Below are 21,159 nucleotides of genomic sequence, written 5' to 3'. Positions count from 1 at the left end.
GGTTAGGGTTAGGGTGAGGGTTAGGGTTAGGATTAGTGTTAGGGTGAGGGTGAGGTTTAGGATTAGGGTTAAGGTTAGGATTATTGTTATTGTTATGATTATGGTGACATTGCAGTGAGGGGAAGGCTGAGGGTGAGATTTATGGATAGGATTAGGGTTAAGGTTAGTTTTAGGGTTAGGATTAGTGTTATTGTTAGAGTTAAGGTTAGAGTTCATTGAGGGTGAAGGTGAGGGTAAGGGTGAGGGTTAGGTTTAGGCTTAGGGTTAGGTTTAAGTTGAGGGTGAGTGTGAGGGTTAGGGTTAGTGTTAGGGTTAGGCTTAGGGTTAGGGTGAGGTTTAGGACTAGGGTTTGCTTTAGGGTGATGGTGAGGTTTAGGGTTTGGGTGAGGTTTAGGGTTAGGTTTAGGGTGAGGTTTAGGATGAGGGTTAGGGATACAATTAGGGTTAAGGTGAGGGCTGGGGTGAGGGTGAGGGTAAGTGTCAGGGTTAGGGTAAGGTTTATGGTTAGGGGTAGGGTTAGGGTGAAGGTGAGGTTAAGGGTTAGGGTTTGGTTCAGGGTGAGCTTTTGGGTTATGGTGAGGGTGTGGGTTAGTTTTGGATTGAGGGTTATTGTGAGGACTAAGGTGAGGTTTAGGTTAAGGGTTAGGGTGAGGGTTAGGTTGAGGTTTAGGTTTAGGGTTAGGGTTAGGCTTAGTATTAGGGTTAGTGTGAGGGTGAGTGTAAGGGTTAGGGTTAGGATTATCCTTAGGTTTAGTGTTAGGCTGAGGGTGAGTTTGGGGATGAGGCTTAGGTTTAGAATGATGGTTCGGGGTATGGTTAGGTTGAGTGTTATGATGAGGGTTAGGGTTAGGATTTGGGTTAGGGTGAGGGCTAGGGTGAGTGGGAAATTTATGTTTAGGTTTAGGTTTAGGCTTAGGGTTAGGCTGTGGCTGAACGTGAGGGTGAGGGTTACGGTTAGGGTGATGGTTAGTGTTACAGTAAGGGTGAGGGTTAGGATGAGGGTTAGGATTAGGATGAGGGTTAGAATGAGGGTGACAGTAAGAGTAAAGGTGAGGGTTAGGCTGAGGGTGAGGGTTATGGTAAGGGTGACGATGAGGGTAAGGTTTAGGGTGAGTGTGAGGGTTAGATTGAGGATTAGTATTAGGGTTACTGTGAGGTTTAGGGTGAGGATGAAGGTTAGGGTTAGGGTGAGGGATAGGGTCAAGTTGAGGGTTAGGGTTACGGTTAGGTTGAGGTTTAGGTTTAGGGTGATGGTTAGCGTTAGTGTGAGGGTTAGTGTTAGTGTTAGGGTTAGCGTAAGTGTTAGGGTAAGGTATATGTTTAGGGTGAGGTTTAGGATTAGGGTTAGGGTTTGTGTTATGGTGAAGGTGGGGTTTAGGGTTAGAGATAAGGTTAGGGTGAGGGTTAGGGTTAGGGTTAGGGTTAGGTTACTGTTAGGGTTAGGGTTAAGGTGAGGTTTAGTGTGGGGGTGAGGGTTAGTGTTAGGGTTAGGATTAGGATTAGGGTTAAGTTGAGGGTGAGTGTGAGTGATAGGGTTAGGGTTAGGATTAGGATTAGAGTTAGGGTGAGGGTGAGGGTTATGGTTCGGGTGAGTGTTGGGGTTAGGGTTAGTGTGAGGGTTAGGGTGAGGGTTAAACTTAGGCTTAGGGTTTGAGTGTGGGCTAGGGTGAGGGTGAGGTTTAGGGTTAGGGTTGGGGTGAGTGTTAGGGTGAGGGTTAGGTTAGTGTTAGGTTTAGGGTTGGTATTAGGGTTAGGCGAAATGTTAGGCTGAGGGTGAGTGTGAGGATGAGGGTTATGGTGAGGGTGAGGGTTAGGGTTAGTGTTAGGGTGAGGTTTAGTGTTAGTGTTAGGTTTAGTGTTAGTCTTAGGGTTAAGGTGAGAGTTAGCTGGAGGGTTAGTGTTAGAGTGAGGCTTAGGGTTAGCATTACGGTTAGGGTGAGGGTGAGGTTTAGGGATAAATTAGGGTTAGGGTGAAGCTGAGGGTGAGGGTTAATTTTAGGGTTAGTGTTAGGGTTAGGGTTAGGGTGAGGGTTAGGGTGAGGGTGAGGATAAGAGTTAGGGTAGGATTAGGATTATGATTAGCTTTAGGGTTAGTGTTAGGGTTAGCCTTAGGTTTAGGCTGAATATGAGGGTGAGGGTTAGGGTTAGGTTTAGGTTGAGGGTTAGGTTTAGGTTTAGGGTGAGGTTTATTGTTAGGGTTAGTGTTAGAATTAGGGTTAGGGTGAGGGTGAAGTTTATCGGTTAGGGATAGGGTGAGGGTTAGGGTGAGGGTTAGGTTTAGGGTGAGGTTTAGGGTGGGGGTGACCGTAAGGGTAAACATGAATGTTAGGCTGAGGGTGAGAGTTATTGTAAAGGTGAGGTTTAGGGTTAGGGTGAGGTTTAGGGTGAGGATGAGGGTAAGGGTTAGGGTGAGTGCTAGGGTAAGGGTGAGGGTTAGGGTTAGGGTTAGGGTGAGGGTAAGTGTTAAGTTGAGGGTTGGGGTAAGGGTGAGGGTTATGGTTTGGGTGAGGGTTAGTGTTAGGGTTAGTGTTTAGGTTACGGTGAGGGTGAGTGTGAAGGTTAGGGTTAGGGTTAGGGTTAGGCTTAGCGTTAGGGTGAGGTTTAGGGTTAGGGTTATGGGGAGGTTTAGGATGAGGGTTAGGGTTAGGATTAGGGTTAGGGTGAGGGCTAGAGTGAGGGTGAGTTTTAGGGTTAGGTTTATGGTGAGGTTTAGGGTTAGGTTTAGGTTTAGGGTTAGGGTGAGTTTGAGATTTGGGGGTTAGAGTTATGGTTAGGTCGAGCCTGAGGGTGAGGGGTAGGGTTAGCGTTAGGGTTAGCGTGAGGGTTAGGTTGAGGATTAGTGTGAGGGTGAGGGTTATGGTTAGGTTTAGGGTTAGGATTAGTTTTATTGTTAGGGTCAGGGTTAGAGTTACAGTGAGGGTGAGGGTGAGGGTGAGGGTTAGCGTTAGGTTTAGGGTGAGGTTTAGTGTTAGGGTTAGGATTAGTGTTAGGGTGAGAGTGAGGTATAGGATTAGATTTAGGGTTAGAGAGAGGGTTTTTCCCTGGTTAGGGTTAGGATTAGTGTTAGGGTTAATTTTAGGGTGAGGGTTAGGTTGAGGTTAAGGGTTAGGATTAGGGTTAGAGTTAGGGTTAGGATTAAGGTTAGGGTGAGGGTGAGTGTGGGGGTGAGGATTATGGTTGGGATGATGGTTAGGGTTAGGGTTATGTTAAGGTTTAGCATGAGGTTTAGTGTTAGGATTAGGTTTAGCGTGAGGACTAGGGTGAGGGTGAGGGTTAGGGTAAGGGTTAGGCTTGGCTAAGGGTTAGGCTGAGCGTGAGGTTGAGGGTGAGGGTTAGGGTTAGGGTGATGTTTAGGTTTACGGTTAGGGTGAGGGTTAGGGTGAGGTTTAGGGTTAGGGGTAGTATAATGGTGAGGATGATGGTAATGGTAAAGGTGAGATTTAGGCTGAGGGTTAGGGTTAAAATAAGTGTGTGTTAGTGTTAGGTTTAGGGTTAGGGTAAGGGTTAGGGTTAGGGTGAGGGTGAGGTTTAAATTGAGGATTAGGGTTAGGATTAGGTTTAGTGTGAGGTTTAGGGTGAGGATGAGGGTTAGAATTAGGGTTAGGGTGAGGGCTAGGATGATGGTGAGGGTTAGGCTTAGTTTTAGGGTTAGGGTTGAGGTTTAGGATTAGGGTGAGGGTTAGGGTTAGTGTGAGGGTGAGTGTTAGGTTTAGGGTTAGTGTTAGGGTGAGGGTAAGTGTTATGTTGGAGTTTAGGGTGAGGGTGAGTGTTATGGTTAGGGTAAGGGTTAGGGTTTGGGTTAGGGTGAGTGTGGGGGTGAGGTTTAGGGTTAGATATAGTGTTAGGGGGAGGATTAGTGGGAGGGTTAGTGTAAGGGTTAGTGTTAGGGTTAGGGTGAGGGTGAGGTTTATGTTGAGGTTTAGGGTTAGGGTTAGTGTGAGGGTTAGTGTAAGGGTTAGGGTTAGTGTTAGGGTGAGGTTAAGTGTTAGGGTGTGGGTTTGGGTTAGGGTGAAGGCTATGGTTAGGTTGAGGGTTAGGATTAGTTTTAGGGTTTTTGTTAGGGTTAGGTTTAGGGTTACAGTTACGGTGAGGGTGAGGGTGAGGGTTAGGGTTAGGGTGAGGCTTGGGTTGAGGTTATGATTTAGGGTTATGGTTAGGGTTAGGGTGAGGGTAAGTGTGAGGGTTAGGGATAGCCTTAGGCTTAGGGTTAGGCTGAGGGTGACGGTGAGTTTTAGGATGAGGGTTAGGGTTAGGGTTACTGTTAGGTTTAGGGTTAGGATAAGTGTTATTTTTCGGGTTTGTGTTAGCGTTAAGTTGAAGCTGAGGGTGAGGCTGAGGGTGAGGGTTAGGGTTAAGTTTAGGGTGAGGTTTAGGGTTAGGGGTAGTATTAGGGTTACGGTGAGGGTGAGGTTTAGGGTTAGATTTGGGTTGGGGGAGTGTTAGTTCGTGGTTTATAGTTAGGGTTAGTGTTAGGGTTAAGGTTAGGGTGAGGGTTAGGTTGGGGTTATGGGTTAGGGTTAGGGTTAGGGTTGGGATTAGGTTTAGTGTGAGGGTGAATATCAGGGTTAGGGTTAGGGTTAGGTTTAGGTTGAGACTGAGGGTGAGGATGGGGTTGAGTGTTAGGGTTAGGGTGATGATTAGGGTTAGGGTTAAGGTGAGGGTTAGGATGAGGGTTAGGGTTAGGATTAGAGTTAGGGTGAGGGCTAGGGTGAGGGTGAGGGTTAGGTTTAGGATCATGGTTAGGTTTACAGTTAGGGTGACTGTTAGGATGATGTTTAGGGTGAGGGTGAGGATGATGGTAAGGGTAAAGGGGAGGTTTAGGCTGAGGGTGAGGGTTAAAATAAGGTTGAGGGTTACGGATAGGTTTAGGTTTAGGGTTAGGGTTAGGGTTAGGGTGATGGTTAATTAAGTGATTAGGGTTAGGATTAATGTGAGATTTAGGGAGAGGAATTGGGATAGGGTTAGGTTGAGGGTGAGGGTTAGAATTAGGCTTAGGGTGAGGGCTAGGGTGAGGGTGAGGTTTAGGGTTAGAGTTAGGGTTAGGGTGAGGTTTAGGATTAGGGTGAGGGTTAGGGTTAGTGTAAGGGTTAGTGTTAGGGTTAGGGTTAGGGTTAGGGTGAGAGTAAGTGTTAGGGTGAGTGTTATGGTTAGGGTGAGGGTTAGGGTTAGGGTTATTGTTAGGGTTAGGGTTAGGTTTACGTTTATAGTGTGGGTTAGTGTGAGGGTTAGGTTTAGCGTTAGAATGAGGTTTAATGTTAGGTTTAGATTTAGAGTTAAGGTTAGGTTGAGGGTGAGGTTTAGGGGTAGAGTTAGGGTTAGGGTGAGGGTTAGGTGAGTTTTAGGGTTAGGGTAAGGGTAGGGTTGGGGTGACAGTAAGGGCAAACTTGATGGTTAGGCTGAGGGTAATGTTTACGGTCCGGTGAGGGTTAGGGATATGGTGAGGGTTAGGGTTATGGGAAGGATGTGGGTGAAGGTTAGATTGAGGATTAGTGTTATGGTTAGTGTGAGGTTTAGGGTGAGGATGAAGGTTAGGGTTAGGGTGAGGTCTAGGGTGAGGGTGAGGGTTAGTGTCAGGGTTAGGGTGGGATTTAGGGTTAGGGTGATGGTTAGATGTAGTGTGAGGGTTAGTGTTAGGGTTAGGGTTCGTGTTAGGGTGAGGGTAAGTGTTAGAGTGAGGTTTACGGTTAGGGTGAGGGTTATGGATAGGTAGAGGTTTAGGGTTAGGTTTAGGGTTATTGTTATGTTTAGGGGTAGGCTTATGGTTACAGTTAGGGTGATGCTTAGGGTTAGGTTAGGGTTAGGATGAGGTTTAGCTTTAGGGTTAGGGTGAGAGTTAGGGTTAGGTTGAGAATGAGGTTTACAGCTAGAATTAGGGTTAATGTTAGGGTTAGGGTGAGGCTGAGGTTTAGGGTTAGGCTTAGGCTTAGGCTTAGGCTTAGGCTTAGGCCGAGCATGAGGGTGAGGGTTAGGGTTAGGGTTAGGGTGAGGGGTAGTGTTAGGGTTAGGGTGATGGTTAGGATGAGGTTTAGGGTTAGGATTAGGGTTAGGGTGAGGGCTAGGCTGAGGTTTAGGGTGAGGGTTAGGTTTAGGGATAGGGTTAGGTTAGGATTAGGTGTAGGGTGAGGGTGAGGGTGAGGGAGAGGGTTAGGGTTAGGGTTACCATTAGGCTTAGGGTTATGGTGAGGTTTAGGGTTAGGTTTTGGGTTAGTGTGAGGGTGAAGCTGAGGATTAGTGTTAGTGTTAGGGTTAGGGTTAGGGTTAGATTGAGGGTTAGGCTTAGGGTCAGAGTGAGGGTTACGATGAGGGTTACGAATAGGGTGAGCCTTAGGCTTAGGGTTAGGCTGAGGTTGAGTGTGAGGGTTAGGTTAAGGGTTTGGGTTAGGGTGAGGGTGAGGCTGAGCATTACTGTTAAGTTTATGGTTAGGCTTAGGGTTAGGTTTAGGGTTAGGGCTAGCGTTAGGTTGAGGGTTTGGGTTTGGGTTAGGGTTAGGGTTAGTTTTAGGATTAGGGTGAGGATGAGGTTTAGGGTTAGAGTTAGGGTTATGGGCAGAGTTAAGGTGAGGTTTAGGGTTAGGGTTAGTGTTAGGGTGAGGGTGAGGGTGGGGGTTAGTTTGAGATTTAGGGATAGGGTTAGGTTTAGTACTAGGGATAGGGTGAGGGTGAGGGTGTGGGTTAGCCTTAGGCTTAGGGTTAGCCTGAGGGTGAGGGTGGGGGTGAGGATCAGGGTTAGTTTTAGGGTTAGGTTTAGGGTTAGGCTGAGTGTGAGTGTGGAGGTGAGCATTAGGTTTAGGGTGATGGTTCGGGTTAGGGTTAGTGTTATTGTTAGGGTCAAGGTTATAGTTACAGTGATTTTGAGGGTGAGGGTCTGGTTTAGGGTTAGGGTTTGGGTGGGGTTTAGGGTTAGGGTTAGGGTGAGGGTGAGGTTTCGGTTTAGATATAGGGTTAGGTAGAGGGTTAAGGTGAGGGTTAGGGATAGGGTTAGTGTTAGGGTTAGGGTGAGGTTGAGGGTTAGGTTGAGGTTTAGGGTTAGGGTTAGTGTTAGTGTTAGCTTTAGGTTGAGAGTTAGGGGGAGGTTTAGGTTTAGGGTTAGGGTTAGGTTAGCATTAGCGTTAAGATGTGGGTGCGGTTTAGTGTTAGAATTAGGATTCGGGTAAGGCTGAGGGTGAGGGTTAGGTTTAGGGTTAGAGTGGGGTTTAAGGTTAGGGTAAGGGTTAGGGTGAGGGTGAGTTTTAAGTTTAAATATAGGATTAGGGAGAGGGTTAGGGTGAGGGTTAGGGATAGGTTTAGTGTTAGGTTTAGGGTTACGGTTACTGTGAGGGTGAGGGTGAAGTTTAGGTTAGGGTCAGGGTGAGGATTAGGGTTTGGGTTTGGGTTAGAGTGAGGGTTAGGGTGAGGGTGAGGTTTAGGGATAGAGTTAGGGTTAGGGTGAGGGTTAGGTTGAGGTTTAGGGTTAGGGTTATTCTTAGTGTTAGGGTTAGGTTGAGAGTTAGGGGGAGGGTTAGGGTTATGGTTAGTGTTAGGTTAGGATGTGGGTGAAGTTTAGTGTTAAAATTGGGGTTAGTGTGAGGCTGAGGTTGAGGGTTAGGTTTAGGGTTAGTGTTCGGGTTAGGGTGAGGGTGAGGGTTAGGTTTAGGGTTAGGATAAGGATTAGGGTTAGGGTTAGGCTAAGTGTGTGGGTTAGGGTTAGGGTCAGTGTTAGCCTTAGGTTTAGGCTGAGGGTGAGGGTGAGGGTGAGGGTTAGGTTTAGGGTGAGGGTTAGGTTTAGGGTGAGGGTGAGGTTTAGTTTTAGGTTTAGGGTTAGAGTTAGGGTTATGGTGAGGGTGAGGTTTAGGGGTAGAATTAGAGTTAGCGTGAGGGTTAGGGTTAGGGGAAGGGTGTGATTGAGGGTTAGATTGAGGATTAGCTTTAGAGTGAGGGATAGGGTGAGGGAGAATGTTAGCATTTGGGTTAGTGTGAGGTTTAGTGTTAGGGTTAGGCTGAGGGTGAGGGTGGGGGTGAGGATTAGGGATAGTGTTAGGGTTAGGTTTAGGGTTAGGCTGAGGGTGAGGGTGGCGGTGAGCATTAGGGTGATGTTTTGAGTTAGGGTTAGTGTTATTGTTAGGGTTGGGGTTAGAGTTACAGTGAGGGTGAGGGTGCGGGTGAGGGTTAGGGTTAGGATTAGGGTGGGGTTTAGGGTTAGGGTTAGGGTTATGGTGAGTGTAAGGTTGAGGGTTAGATATAGGGTTAGTGAGAGTTTTAAGGTGAGGCTTAGGGATAGGGTTAGTGTTAGGGTTAGGGTGAGGTTGAGGGTTAGGTTGAGGTGTAGGTTTAGGGATAGGGTTAGGGTTAGTGTGACGGTTAATGTTAGGGTTAGGGTTAGTGTTAGGGTCAGGTTAAGTGTTAGGGTGAGGGTTTGGGTTAGGGTGAGGATTATTGTTAGGATGAGGGTTAATATTAGGGTTAAGGCTATTGTTAGGGTTTGGTTTAGGGTTATGGTTACTGTGAGGGTGACAGTGAGGGTTAGGGTTAGGGTAAGGGTTGGGGTTGGGGTTTGGGTTAGGGTGAGTGTGAGGCTGAGGACTAGGGTTAGGTTTAGGGTTAGGTTTAGGTTTAGGGTTAGGGTTACTGTAACAGTGAATGTTAGGGTTAGGCCTAGGTTTAGGCTTAGGTTTAGGCTGAATGGGAGGGTGGGGTGAGGATTAGGGTTAGGTTTAGGGTTTAAATTAGGGTTATTTTTAGTGTTATGTTTTGGGTTAAGTTTGCAGTGAGGGTGAGGCTGAGGGTGAGGGTTATGGCTAGGGTTAGGCTTAGGCTTATGGTTATACTGAGGGTGATCTTGGAGGTTAGGAATAGGTTTTGGATGATGGTTAGGATTAGGGTTAGGGTGAGGGTTATGATGAGGGTTAGGGTTAGGATTAGGTTAGGGTGAGGGCTAGGGTGAGGGTGAGTGTTAGGGTTAGGCTTTGGCTTAGGCTTAGGTTTAGGCTGAGGGTGAGTGTGAGGGTGAGTTTTAGGGTTAGGGTGATGGATAGGGTTAGGTTTAGGGTGAGTGTTTGGATGAGGGTTAGGTTTAGGGTGAGAGTTAGGGAGAGGGTGAGGGATAGATTGAGGATTAGAGTTAGGGTTAGTGTGAGGTTTAGAGTGAGGATGAGAGTTAGGGTTAGGGTGAGGTTTAGGGTTAGGGTGAGAGTTTGGGTTACTGTGAGGGTTAGTGTGAGAGTTAGGGTTAGTGTTAGGGTGAGGGTAATTGTTAGGGTTAGGGTTAGGGTTAGGTTTAGGCTTAGGGTTAGGCTGACGGTTAGGGTTAGGGTTTGGGTAAGGGTGTAGGTGAGGCTGAGGTTTAGGGTTAGGGTTAGGGTTAGGTTTAGGGTTAAGGTTAGGATTATGGTGAGGGTTAGGGTTAGGGTTAGGCTTAGGCCTAGGGTTAGGCTGAGGGTGAGGGTGAGGGTGCAGGTGAGGGTTAGGTTTAGGGTTAGGGTAGGGTTTGGTTTATTGTTCGTGTTATGATTAGGGATAAGTTTGCGGTGAGGGTGAGGCTGAGGGTGAGGTTAATGGTTAGGGTCAGGTTTAGTGTTAGGGTTAGGGTTAGTATTAATGTTAGTTTTAGGGTTAGAGTTATGGTGAGGTTGAGGGTGAGGGTGAGGCTTTTGGTTAGGGTGAGGTTTAGAGTGAGTTTTAGGGTAAGGGTTAGGGTTAGGGTGAGGGTGAGGTTTAGGGTGAGAGTTAGGGTGAGGGGGATGGTTAGGGTGAGGGTTAGGGTTAGGCTTAGTGTTAGGGTTAGGGGGAGGTTGAGGGTTAGGTTGAGGTTTAGGGATAGGTTTAGGTTTAGGATTAGGGTTAGGGTGAGGGTGAGTATGAGGGTTAGTGTGATTCTTAGGCTTAGGCTTAGGGTGAGGGTGGGGGTGAGGATTAGGGTTAGGGTGAGTGTTTGGGTTTGGGTTAGTGTTATTGTTAGGGTTAGGGTTAGAGTTACGGTGAGGGTGAGGGTAAGGTTGCGGGTGTGGGTTAATGTTAGGGTTAGGGTGAGGGTTAGGATCTAGATTAGGCTTAGGGTTAGGGTTAGGTTTAGTGTTAGGGTTTGGGTGAGGGTGAGGGTTAGTGTTAGGGTGAGGTTTAGGGTTAGGATTAGGGTTAGGGTGAGGATGAGTGTTAGGATTAGGGTTGGGCTTAGGTTTAGGGTTATGTTTAGGGTTATGGTTAGTGTTATTGTTAGTGTTATATTTAGATTTATGGTGAGGGTGAGAGTATTGCTGAGGGTTTGCGTTAGGGTTGTGGTGGGGTTTAGGGTTAGGGTTAGGGTTAGGGTTAAGGTGAGGGTGAGATTTAGGGTTAGATATAGTTTTATGGGGAGGGTTAGGGTGAGGGTTAAGTTTAGGGTTAGTGTTAGGGTTAGTGTGAGGGTGAGGGTTAGGTTGAGGCGTAGGGTTAGGATTCGGGTTAGTGTTAGGGTTACTGTTAGTGTTAGGTTGAGGGTATTTGTTAGGGTGAGGGTTTGGGTTAGGGTGAGGGTTATGGTTCGGGTGATGGTTGGGGTTATTTTTAGGGTTAGGGTTAGAGTTACAGTTATAGTGAGGGTGAGAGTAAAGGTTATGTTTTGGTTTAGGATGAGGTTTAGGTTTAGGGTTAGGGTTAGAGTTAGGGTTAAGGTGAGAGTGAGGTTTAGGGTTAGAGTTAGCCTTAGTGTTACAATTAGGGTTACAGTGAGGTTTAGGGTTAGGATTAGGCTTAGGCTTAGGCTTAGTCCGAGAATGAAGTTAAGGGTTAAGGTTAGGGTTAGGGTTAGGGTTAGGGTTAGGGTTAGGGTGAGGGTTAGGGTGAGGTTTAGGGTTAGCATTAGGGTTAGGATTAGGGCTAGGGTGAGGGTTAGGGTGAGGGTTAGGGTTAGGGATAGGGTTAGGGTTAGGATTAGGTTTAGGGTGAGGGTGAGGGTGAGGGTTAGGGTTAGGGTTAGGGTTAGGCTTAGGTTTAGGGTGAGGGTTAAGTTTAGAGTTTGGGTTAGGGTGAGGGTGAGGATGAGGTTTAGGATTAGGTTTAAGGTTATGATGAGGTTTTGGGTTAGGTTTAGTGTTAGGGCTAGGCTTTCATTGAGAGGGTTAGGGTTAGGGTTATGGTTTGCCTGAGGGTAAGGGTGGGGTGAGGATTAGGGTTAGGGTTAGGGTTTAAATTAGGGTTATTTTTAGTGTTATGTTTTGGGTTAAGTTTGCAGTGAGGGTGAGGCTGAGGGTGAGGGTTATGGCTAGGGATAGGCTTAGGCTTAGGATTAGGCTGAGGGTGATCTTGGGGGTTAGGAATAGGTTTTGGGTGAAGTTTAGGATTAGGGTTCGGGTGAGGGTTATGATGATGTTTAGGGTTAGGAATCGGTTTAGGGTGAGGGCTAGGGTGAGGGTGTGGGTGAGGTTTAGGGTTAGGGAGATGGATAGGGTTAGGGTTAGGGTGAGTATTTGGATGAGGGTTAGGTTTAGGGTGAGTGTTAGGGTGAGGGTGAGGGATATATTGAGGATTAGGGTTAGGATTAGTGTGAGGTTTAGTGTGAGGATGAGGGTTAGGGTTATGGTGTGGGTTACGTTTAGAATTAAGTTTGGGGTGGGGACTAGGGTGAGGCTTAGGGTTAGGGTTAGGGTGAGGGTTAGTTTTAGGGTTAGGGTGAGAGCTAGGGTTACTGTCAGGGTTAGTGTTAGAGTTAGGGTTAGTGTTAGTGTGAGGGTAAGTGTTAGCGTGAGGGTTAGTGTTAGGTTGGGGGTTATGGTTAGGGTGACGTTTAGGGTTAGTTTTAGGGTTTTTGTGAGGTTTAGGGTTAGGGTTACGGTGAGGGTGATGATGAGGGTTAGATTTAGGGGTGTTTTAGGGTTAAGGTTAGGGTTAGGGTGAGTGTTAGGTGTAGGGTTAGAGTTAAGGTTCAGGTGAGGGTTAAGGATGAGGGTTAGGGTTAGGGTTAGTTTTAGTTTTAGGGTTAGGGTGAGGTTAAGTGTTAGAGTTATGGTTAGGATTAGGGTTAGGTTGAGGGTGAGTGGGTGGGTTAGTGTTAGGTTTAGGGTTAGGCTTAGGTTTAGGCTGAGGGTTAGGTTGAGGGGGAGGGTTAGGGTTCAGGTGAGGGTTAGGGTTAGGGTTACTGTGAGGGTTAGGATAAAGGTTAGGTTTAGGATTAGGGTTAGGGTGAGGGCTAAGGAGAAGTTGAGGTTTATGGTAAGGGTTAGGGTGAGGTTTAGGGTTAGAGTTAGGGTCAGTGTGAGTTAGAGGTTTAGGGTTAGAGATAGGGTTAGGGTGAGTGTTAGTGTGAGGGTTTGGCTTAGTGTTAGTGTTAGAGTTAGGGTTAGGGTGAGGGTTAGGGTGAGGTTGTGTGTTAGGGTTAGGGTTAGGATTAGGATTAGGGTTAGGGAGAGTGGGAGTGTGAGGGTTAGAGATAGCCTTAGGTTTAGGCTGAAGGTGTGGGTGAGGGTGAGTGTTAGGGTTAGTTTGGGGGTTAGGGTTAGCGTTAGGATGTGGTTTAGTGTTAGGATTAGTGTTAGAGTTAGGGTTAGGGTGAGGTTGAGGTTTAGGGGTAGAGTTAGGGTTAGGGTGAGTGTTATGATGAGTGTTAGGGTTAGGGTGAGGTTTAGGGTGGGGGTGACGGTAAGGGTAAACGTGAGGGTTAACCTAAGGGTGACGGTTAGCGTTAGGGTTAGGGTGAGGGTTAGGTTTAGGTTTAGGGTTAGGGTGAAGTTTAGGATTAGGGTTAGGGTTAAGGGGAGGTTTAGGGTTTGGGTTAGGGTTAGGCTGAGGGTGAGTGTGGGGGTGAGGATTAGGGTTAGGGTGATGATTAGGATTAAGGTAAGGCTGAGGGCTCGGGTGAGGGTGAGGGTTAGGGTAAGACTTAGCTTAGGCTTAGGGTTAGGGTGAGGGTGAGGTTGAGGGTGATGGTTAGGGTTTGCGTGATGGTTAGGTTTACGGTTAGGGTGAGGGTTGGGATGAAGTTTAGAGTTAGGGTGAGGTTAGGGTGAGGATGATGGTAAGGGTAAAGGTGAGGTTTATGCTGAGGGTGAAGGTTAAGATAAGGGTGAGGGTTAGGGTTAGGTTTAGGGTTAGTGTAAGGGTTAGGGTTTGGTATAGGATGAGGGTTAGATTGAGGATTAGTGTTAGGGTTAGTGTGAGGTTTAGTGTGAAGATGAGGGTCAGGTTTAGGGTGAGGTTGAGGGTTAGAATTAGGGTTAGGGTGAGGGCTACGGTGAGGGTGAGGGTTAGGGTTAGTGTGAGGGTTAGTTTTAGGGTTAGTGTTAGGGTGACGGTAAGTGGTAGGGTGAGGGTTAGGGTTAGGGTGAGGGTTATAGTTAGTGTGAGGGTTAGGGTGAGGGTGAGGGTAAAAGTTATGGTGAGTGTTAGGGTGAGGGTTAGTGTTAGGGATAGGGTTAGGTTTAGGATTATGGTTAGGTTGAGGGTGAGTGTGAGGGTTAGGGTTAGGGATAGGCTTAGGGTTAGGGTGAGGGTTAGGTTTAAGGTTTGGGTCAGGGTGAGGGTGAGGCTGAGGATTAGGGTTGGGTTTAGGGTTAGGTTTAGGGTTAGGGTTAGGGTTAGATTTAGGGTTAGGGTTAGGATTATGGTGATGGTTAGGGTAAGGGTTAGGTTTAGGCTTACGTTTAGGATGAGTTTGACGCTGAGGGTGAGGGTTATGGTTAGGGTTAGGGTGAGGGTTAGGGTTAGTGTAAGTGTTATTGTTAGGGTTAGGGTTAGAGTTATGATGAGGTTGATCGTGAGGTGAGGGTGAGGGTGAGGTTTAGGGTTAGGGTTAGGGTTAGAGTTAGGTTTAGGGTGAGGGGGTCGGAAAGGTTAAAGGTAAGGGTTAGGCTGAGGGTGAGGGTTACAGTAAGGGTTGGGGTGAGAGTTAGGTTTCAGGTTAAGTTTAGGGTTATGTTGAGGGTTAGGGTAAGGGTTACGGTGAGGATGAGGGTTAGGGTTAGGGTGAGGGTTAGTGTTAGGATTAGGGTTAGGGTGAGAGTAAAGGTTCGGGTTAGTGATAGGGTGAGGGTTAGGATGAGGGTTAGGGTTAAGATTAGGGTTAGGTTGAGGCCTAGTTTGAGGTTGAGGTTTAGGGTTAGCGTTAGGGTGAGGTTTAGTGTTAGGGTTAGGGTTAGGGTTAGGGTGAGGTTGAGGTTTTCAGTTAGAGTTAGGGGTAGGGTGAGGCTGAGATTGAAGGTTAGGGTTAGGTTTAATGTTAGATTTAGGATTAGGGTGAGGATTAGGTTGAGAGTGAGGGTTAGGCTTAAGGTTAGGATTAGGATTAGCATAAGGGTTAGGGTGAGTGTGAAGTTTAGGGTTAGGCTTAGGTGTAGGGTCAGGCTGAGGGTGAGGTTGAGAATGAGGGTTAGGGTTAGGTTTACGTTGAGAGTTAGGGTTTGATTAAGTTTAGAGTTAGGGTGAGGGTTAGGGTTAGGTTTATGGTGAGCTTGAGTGTTAGGGTTAGGTTGAGGTTTAGGGTTAGGATTAGGGTTAGGGTAAGGGTTAAGGTTAGGTTTAGGGTGAGGGTAAGAATGAGGATTAGGGATAGGGTGAGGGCTAGGTTGAGGGTGAGGTTTAGGGTTAGTGTTAGATTAAGGATTAGGGTTAGAGTTAGGGTTAGGGTGAGGGTTAAGTTGAGGGTTATGGTTACAGTGAGGGTGAGGATTAGATTTAGGGTGAGGGTTAGGGTGAGGATGGTAATGGTAAAGGTGAGGTTTAGGCTGAGGTTGAGGGTTAGGCTGAGGGTTAGTGTTAGGTTTAGGGTTAGGGTAAGGGTTAGTGTTAGGGTCAGGGTGAGGGTTAGATTGAGTATTAGGGTTAGGGTTAGTGTGAGGTTTAGGGTGAGGATGAGGGTTAGGGTTAGGATGAGGGTCAGGTTTAGAAATAGGGTTAGTGTGAGGGCTAGGGTGAATGTGAGTGTTATGGTTAGGGTGATGGTGAGGTTTAGGATTAGGGTGAGGTTTAGTGTTAGTGTGAGTGTTAGTGTTTGGGTTAGGGTTAGTGTTAGGGTGAGGGTAAGTGTTGGGGTGAGGATTAGGTTTAGGGTTTTGTTTATGGTTAGGGTGAGGTTTAGGGTTAGTGTTATTGTTAGGGTTAGGGTTAGGGTTATGGTTTCGTTGAGTGTGAGGGTGAGAGTTATGGTTAGTGTTAGGGTGAAGTTTAGTATTAGGGTTAGGGTTAGAGTTAGGGTTAAGGTGAGGGTGAGGTTTAGGGATAGAGTTAGGGTTAGGGTGAGGGTTAGGGTGGGATTGAAGGTAAAGGTAAATTTGAGCGTTAGGCTGAGGATGAGGGTTACAGTAAGGGTGAGGTTTAGGGTTAGGGTGAGTGTTAGTGTTAGGGTTAGGGTGAGGGTGAGGGTTAGATTGAGTATTAGGGTTAGGGTTAGTGCGAGGTTTAGGGTGAAGATGAGGGTTAGGGTTATTGTTAGGGTGAGGTTTACGGTTAGGGTGATGCTTAGATGTTAGTGTGAGCGTTAGTGTAAGCTTTTGGGTTTGTTAGGTTGAGGGTAAGTGTTAGTGTGAGGGTTAGTGTTAGGGTGAGGGTTATGGTGAGGTTGAGTGTAACGGTTAGGGTTAGGGTTATTGTTAGGTTTAGGGTTAGGGTTAGGGTTAGGGTTAGGGTTAAGGTTAGTGTTAGGATGAGGTTTAGTTTTAGTGTTAGGGTTAGAGTTAAGGTTAGGGTGAGGGTGAGATTTAGGGTTAGAGTTAGGGTTAGTTTTAGTGTTAGGACTAGGGTGAGGGTTAGGGTTAGGGTTAGGCTTAGGCTTAGGCTTAGGCTTAGGCCGAGCATGAGGGTGAGGGTTAGGGTTTGGGTTAGGGTGAAGGTTAGATTGTGGTTTAGGGTTAGGATTAGGGTAAGGGTTAGGGATAGGGTTAGGTTTAGGTTTAGGGTTAGGGTGAGGGTGAGTGGGAGGTTTAGGGTTAGGGTTAGGCTTAGAGTTAGGGTGAGGGTTAGGGTTAGGGTTTGGGTTAGTTTGAGGGTGAGGCTGAGGATTAGGGTTAGGTTTTGGGTTAGGGTTAGGGTTAGGGTTAGTGTTAGGGTTAGGTTTAGAGTTACAGTGAGGTTGAGGTTGAGGGTGAGGGTTAGGGTTAGGGTGTGGTTTAGGGTTAGGTTTAGGGTTAGGGTTAGGGTGAGGGTGAGGTTTAGGATTAGAGTTAGTGTTAGGGTGAGGGTTAGGGTTAGGGTTTGGGTTAGGATGTGGGTGGGGCTGAGGATTAGGTTTAGGTTTAGGATTAGGGTTAGGGTTAGGTTTTTATATTAGGGTTAGGGTTAGGGTCATGTTGAGGGTTAGGGTTAGGGTTAGGGTTAGGCTTAGGGTTAAGCTGAGGTTCAGGGTGGGTATGAGGATTAGGGTTAGGGTTAGGGTTAGTGTTAGGGTTATTGTTAGTGTTATAGTTAGGGTTAAGTTGGCTGTGAGGGTGAGTCTGAGGGTGAGGGTTATGATTATGGTTAGGGTTAGGGTTAGAGTTATGGTTAGGGTGAGGTTTAGAGTTAGGATGAGGGTGAGAGTGAGGGTTAGGGTGAGGGTTAGTGTTAGGGATAGGGTTAGGTTTAGGATTATGGTTAGGGTGAGAGTGAGTGTGAGGGTTAGGGTTAATGTTAGGCTTAGGGTTAGGGTGAGGGTGAGGTTTACGGTTAGTTTTAGGGTTAAGGTGAGTGTTAGGTCGAGGGTTAGGGTTAGGGTTAGTGTTTGGGTTAAGGTTAGGATGAGGATTAGGTTGAGGTTTAGGTTTAGGGCTAGGCTTAGTCTTAGGGTTAGGCTGAGGGTGAGGGTTGGGGTGAGGATTAGGGTTAGGGTGATGTTTAGGATTACGTTAAGGGTGAGGGCTCGGGTGAGGGCTCGGGTTAGGGTAAGGCTTAGGCTTAGGCTTAAGGTTACGCTGAGGGTGAGGGTGGGTGTGAAGATTAGGTTAGGGTTGGGGCTAGGGTGAGGGTTAGGATGAGGGTTAGGATTAGGATTAGGGTTAGGGTGAGATCTAGGGTGAGGGTGAGAGTTAGGGTAAGGGTTAAGCTTAGTCTTAGGGTTATCCTGAGCGTGTGGTTGAGGGTGAGGATTAGGGTTAAGTTGATGGTTAAGTTTACGGTTATGGTGAGGGTTAGGATGAGGTTTAGGGTTAGGGTGAGGGTAAGGGTGAGGATGATGGTAAACGTAAAGGTGAGGTTTAGGCTGAGGTTGAGGGTTAAGATAAGGGTGAGTGTTAGGGTAAGTTTTAGGGTTAATGTAAGGTGTAGGTTTAGGGATAGGATGAGAGTTAGATATAAGATTAGTGTTCAAGTTAGTGTGAGGTTTAGGGTGAGGATGAGGATCAGGTTTAGGTTGAGGTTGAGGGTTAGAATTAGGGTTAGGGTGAGGGCTAGGATGAGGGTGAGGGTTAGGGTTAGTGTGAGGGTTAGTTTTAGGGTTAGGGTTAGTTTTAGGGTGACGTTAAGTAGTAGGGTGAGGGTTAGGTTAAGGGTGATGGTTATGGTTAGGATGAGGGTTAGGGTTAGGGTGAGGGTAAATGTTAGGTTGAGTGTTAGGGTGAGGGTTAGGGTTAGGGATAGGGTTAGGTATAGGATTAGGGTTAGGGTGAGGGTGAGTGTGAGGGTTAGGTTTAAGGTTAGGCTTAGGGTAAGGCTGAGGTTTAGGGTTAGGGTTTGGTTTAGGTGAGGGTGAGGCTGAGGATTAGGGTTAGGTTTAGGGTTAGATTTAGGATTAGGGTTAGGGTTAGCGTAGGATTATGGTGAGGGTTAGGGTTAGGGTTCGGCTTAGGTTTAAGCTGAGGGTGAGGGTGAGGGTGAGTGTTATGGTTATGGTTACGGTTAGGGTTAGGCTTAGGGTAAGTGTTATTGTTAGGTTTAGGGGTAGAATTATGGTGATTTTGAGGGTGAGGGTGAGGGTTAGTGTTAGGTTGAGGTTTAGGGTTAGGTTTATGGTGAGGGTGTCGGTAAGGTTAAAGGTGAGGGTTAGGCTGAGGGTGAGGGTTACGGTAAGGGTGAGGGTTAGGGTTAGGGTGAGGGTTATGGTTAGGGTTGGGGTGAGCTTTAGGGTTCGGGTTAAGTTTAGGGTTAGGTCGAGGGTTAGGTAAGGGTTATGGTGAGGGTGAGGGTTAGGGTTAGGTTGAGGGTTAGTGTTAGGATTAGGGTTAGCGTGAGGGTGAAGGTTAGGGTTAGTGTTAGGGTGAGGATTAGGATGAGGGTTAGGGTTAGGATAAGGGTTAGGGTGAGGGCTAGTTTGAGGTTGAGGTTTAGGTTAAGCGTTAGGGTAAGGTTTAGACTTTGGGTTAGGGTTAGAGTAAGGGTTACGGTGAGTGTGAGGTTTAGGGTTAGAGTTTGGTTTAGGGTCAGGGTTAGGTTGAGGTTGAGGTTTAGGTTTAATGTTAGGGTTAGGGTTAGGGTGAAAGTTAGAGGGAGGATTAGGGTTAGGGTTGGGGTTAGCCTTCGAGTAAGGGTGAGGTTTAGGGTTAGAATTAGATTTAGGTTGAGGCTGAGGGAGAGGGTGATGGTTAGGGTTAGGGTTAGGATTAGGATTAGAGTTAGGGTTAGGGTGAGTGTGAGGGTTAAGGTTAGCCTTAAGTTTAAGCTGAGGTTGAGGTTGAGGTTAAGTATTAACGTTCGGGTTAGGGTTAGTGTTAGAGTTAGGGTTAGGGTGAGGGTGAGGTTGAGTGTGTAGGGTTAGGGTGAGTGTTAGGGTGGGGGTGATGGTAAGGGTAAACGTGAGGGTTAGGCTAAGGGTGATGTTTAGTGTAAGGGTGAGGGTTAGTGTGAGGGTTAGGGTTAGGGTTAGGGTGAGAGTTAGGGTTCGGGTTAAGTTTAGGGTTAGGGTGAGGGTTAGGGTAAGGGTTACGGTGAGGGTGAGAGTTAGGGTTAATTTGAGGGTTAGGGTTAGGATTAGGGTTAGGGTGAGGGTGAGGGTTAGGGTTAGTATTAGGGTGAGGGATAGGATGAGAGTTAGGGATGGGATTAGGGTTAGGGTGAGGGCTAAGCTGAGGGTGAGGTTTAGGATTAGGGTTAGGTTGAGGTTTAGGCTTAGGGTTAGTGTGAGGTTGAGGTTTAGGGTTAGATTTAGGGTTAGGTTGAGACTGAGGTTGAGGGTTATGGTTAGGGTAAGTGTTAGAGTTAGGGTTAGGGTGAGGGTTAGGTTGAGGGTGAGGGTTAGGCTTAGGGGTTGGATTAGGATAAGGGTAAGTGTTAGGGTGAGTGTGAGGGTTAGGGTTGGGCTTAAGGTTAGGCTTAGGTTTAGGCTGAGGGTGAGGGTGAGGGTGAGTGTTAGGGTAAGGGTGAGTGTTAGGGTAGGGTTAGGGTGAGAGTTAGGGTTCGGTTAAGTTTAGGGTAAGGGTGAGGGTTAAGGTTAGGGTTAGGGTTAGGGTTATTGTTAGGGTTAGGTTTAGGGTTAGGTTACAGTTACACTGAGGGTGAGGGTTAGGGTTAGGTTTAGAATGACGTTTAGGTTTAGGGTTAGGTTTACAGTTAGGTTTAGGACGAGGGTGAGATTTAGGGTGAGAGTTTGGGTTAGTTTTAGGGTTAGGCTTCGGGTTAGGGTGAGTGTTAGTGTTAGTGCTAGGGCGAAGATTAGATTGAGGTTTAGGGTTAGGATTAGGGTAAGGGTGAGGGCTAGGATGAGGTTTAGGGTCAGGGCTAGGGTTAGGGATAGGGTTAGGTTTAGGATTAGGGTTAGGGTGAGGGTGAGTGTGAGAGTTAGTTTTTGGGTTAGGGTTAGGCTTAGAGTTAGGGTGAGGGTTAGGTTTAGGGTTTGGGTTAGGGTGAGGGTGAGGCTGAGGATTAGGGTTAGGTTTAGGTTTAGCGTTTGTGTTAGGGTTAGGATTCGGGTTCGGGTTATGGTGAGGGTTAGGGTTAGGTTTAGGGTTAGGGTTAGGGTTAGGCTTAGGTTTAGGGTTATCGATAGGGTTATGTTTAGGGTTAAGTTTGCAGTAAGGGTGAGGCTGAGGGTGAGCATTATCCTTATTGTTACGATTAGGGATAGTGTTATTGTTACAGTTAGGGTTAGAGTTACGGTGAGGTTGAGGGTGAGGTTGAGGTTTAGGGTTACTGTGAGGTTTAGGGTTAGGGTTAGGGTTAGGGTGAGGGTTTGGTTTAGAGTTAGAGTTAGGGTTAGGGCGAGGGTTAAGGTGAGTTTTAGGGATAAGTTTAGTGTTTGGGTTAGTGTGAGGGTGAAGTTTAGGTTGAGGTTGAGGGATATGGTTACCTTTAGGATTAGGTTTAGGTTGAGGGTGAGTGTGAGGGTTAGGGTGAGGGTTAGTTTTGCGGTTAGGGTGAGGGTTAGAATGAGGTTTAGGGCTAGGGTGAGGTTAGTGTGAGGATTGTGGTAAGGGTAAAAGTGAGGCTTATTTTTAGGGTGAGGGTGAGGTTTAGATATATAGTTAGGGGGAGGGTTAGGGTAAGTGTTAGGATTAGGGTTAGTGTTAGGGTTAGGTTGAGGGTGAGGGTTAGGTTGAGGTTTAGGGTTAGGGTTAGGGTTAGGGTTAGTGTGAGGGTTAGTTTTAGGGTTAGGGTTAGTGTTAGGATGAGGGTAAGTGTTAGGTTTAGGATATGGGTTAGGGTGAGTGTTATGGTAAGTGTGAGGGTTAGGATTAGGGTTAGGATTATTGTTATGGTTAGGTTTAGGGTTATGGTTACGGTGAGGGTGAGGGTTAGGGTTAGAGTTAGGTTTAGGTTAGGGTTATAGTTAGTGTTTGGGTGAGGTTTAGGTTTATAGTTAGGCTTAGGGTGAGGGTGAGGGTTATGGTTATGGTGAGATTTAGGGGGAGGGTTGAGGTTAGGGTTAGGGATAGGATTAGGATTAGGTTGAGGGTGAGTGTGTGTGTTAGGGTTAGGTGTAGGTTTAGGCTTAGGTTTAGGCTGAGGGTGAGGGTGAGGTTGAGGGTTAGGAAGAGGGATAGGGTTAGGGTTAGGGGGAGGGTTAGTATGAGGGTTAGGGTTAGGATTAGGGTTAGGGTAAGGTCTCGGGTGAGGGTGAGGTTTAGGGTTAGGGTTAGGGTGAGGTTTATTGTTAGGGTTAGGGTTATGGTGACGGTGACTGTGAGGTTTAGGTTTAGCGTTAGGTTTAGGGTGAGGCTGAGTGTGAGGTTTAGGGTTAGGGTTAGTTTTAGTTTTAGGGTTAGGGTAAGGGTGAGTGTTAGGTTGGGGGTGAGGGTTAGGGATAGGTTTAGGATTAGGATTAGGGTTAGGGTTAGTCTGAGGGTGAGGGTGAGGGTGAGGGTTAGGGTGAGA

The sequence above is a fragment of the Dipodomys merriami genome, unplaced genomic scaffold (assembly GCF_024711535.1).
Source record: "Dipodomys merriami isolate MVZ:Mamm:240054 unplaced genomic scaffold, mDipMer1.0.p SCAF_73, whole genome shotgun sequence".
Lineage (NCBI taxonomy): Eukaryota > Metazoa > Chordata > Mammalia > Rodentia > Heteromyidae > Dipodomys > Dipodomys merriami.
The sequence above is the reverse complement of the archived record's forward strand: the minus strand, read 5'-3'. Positions refer to the sequence as shown.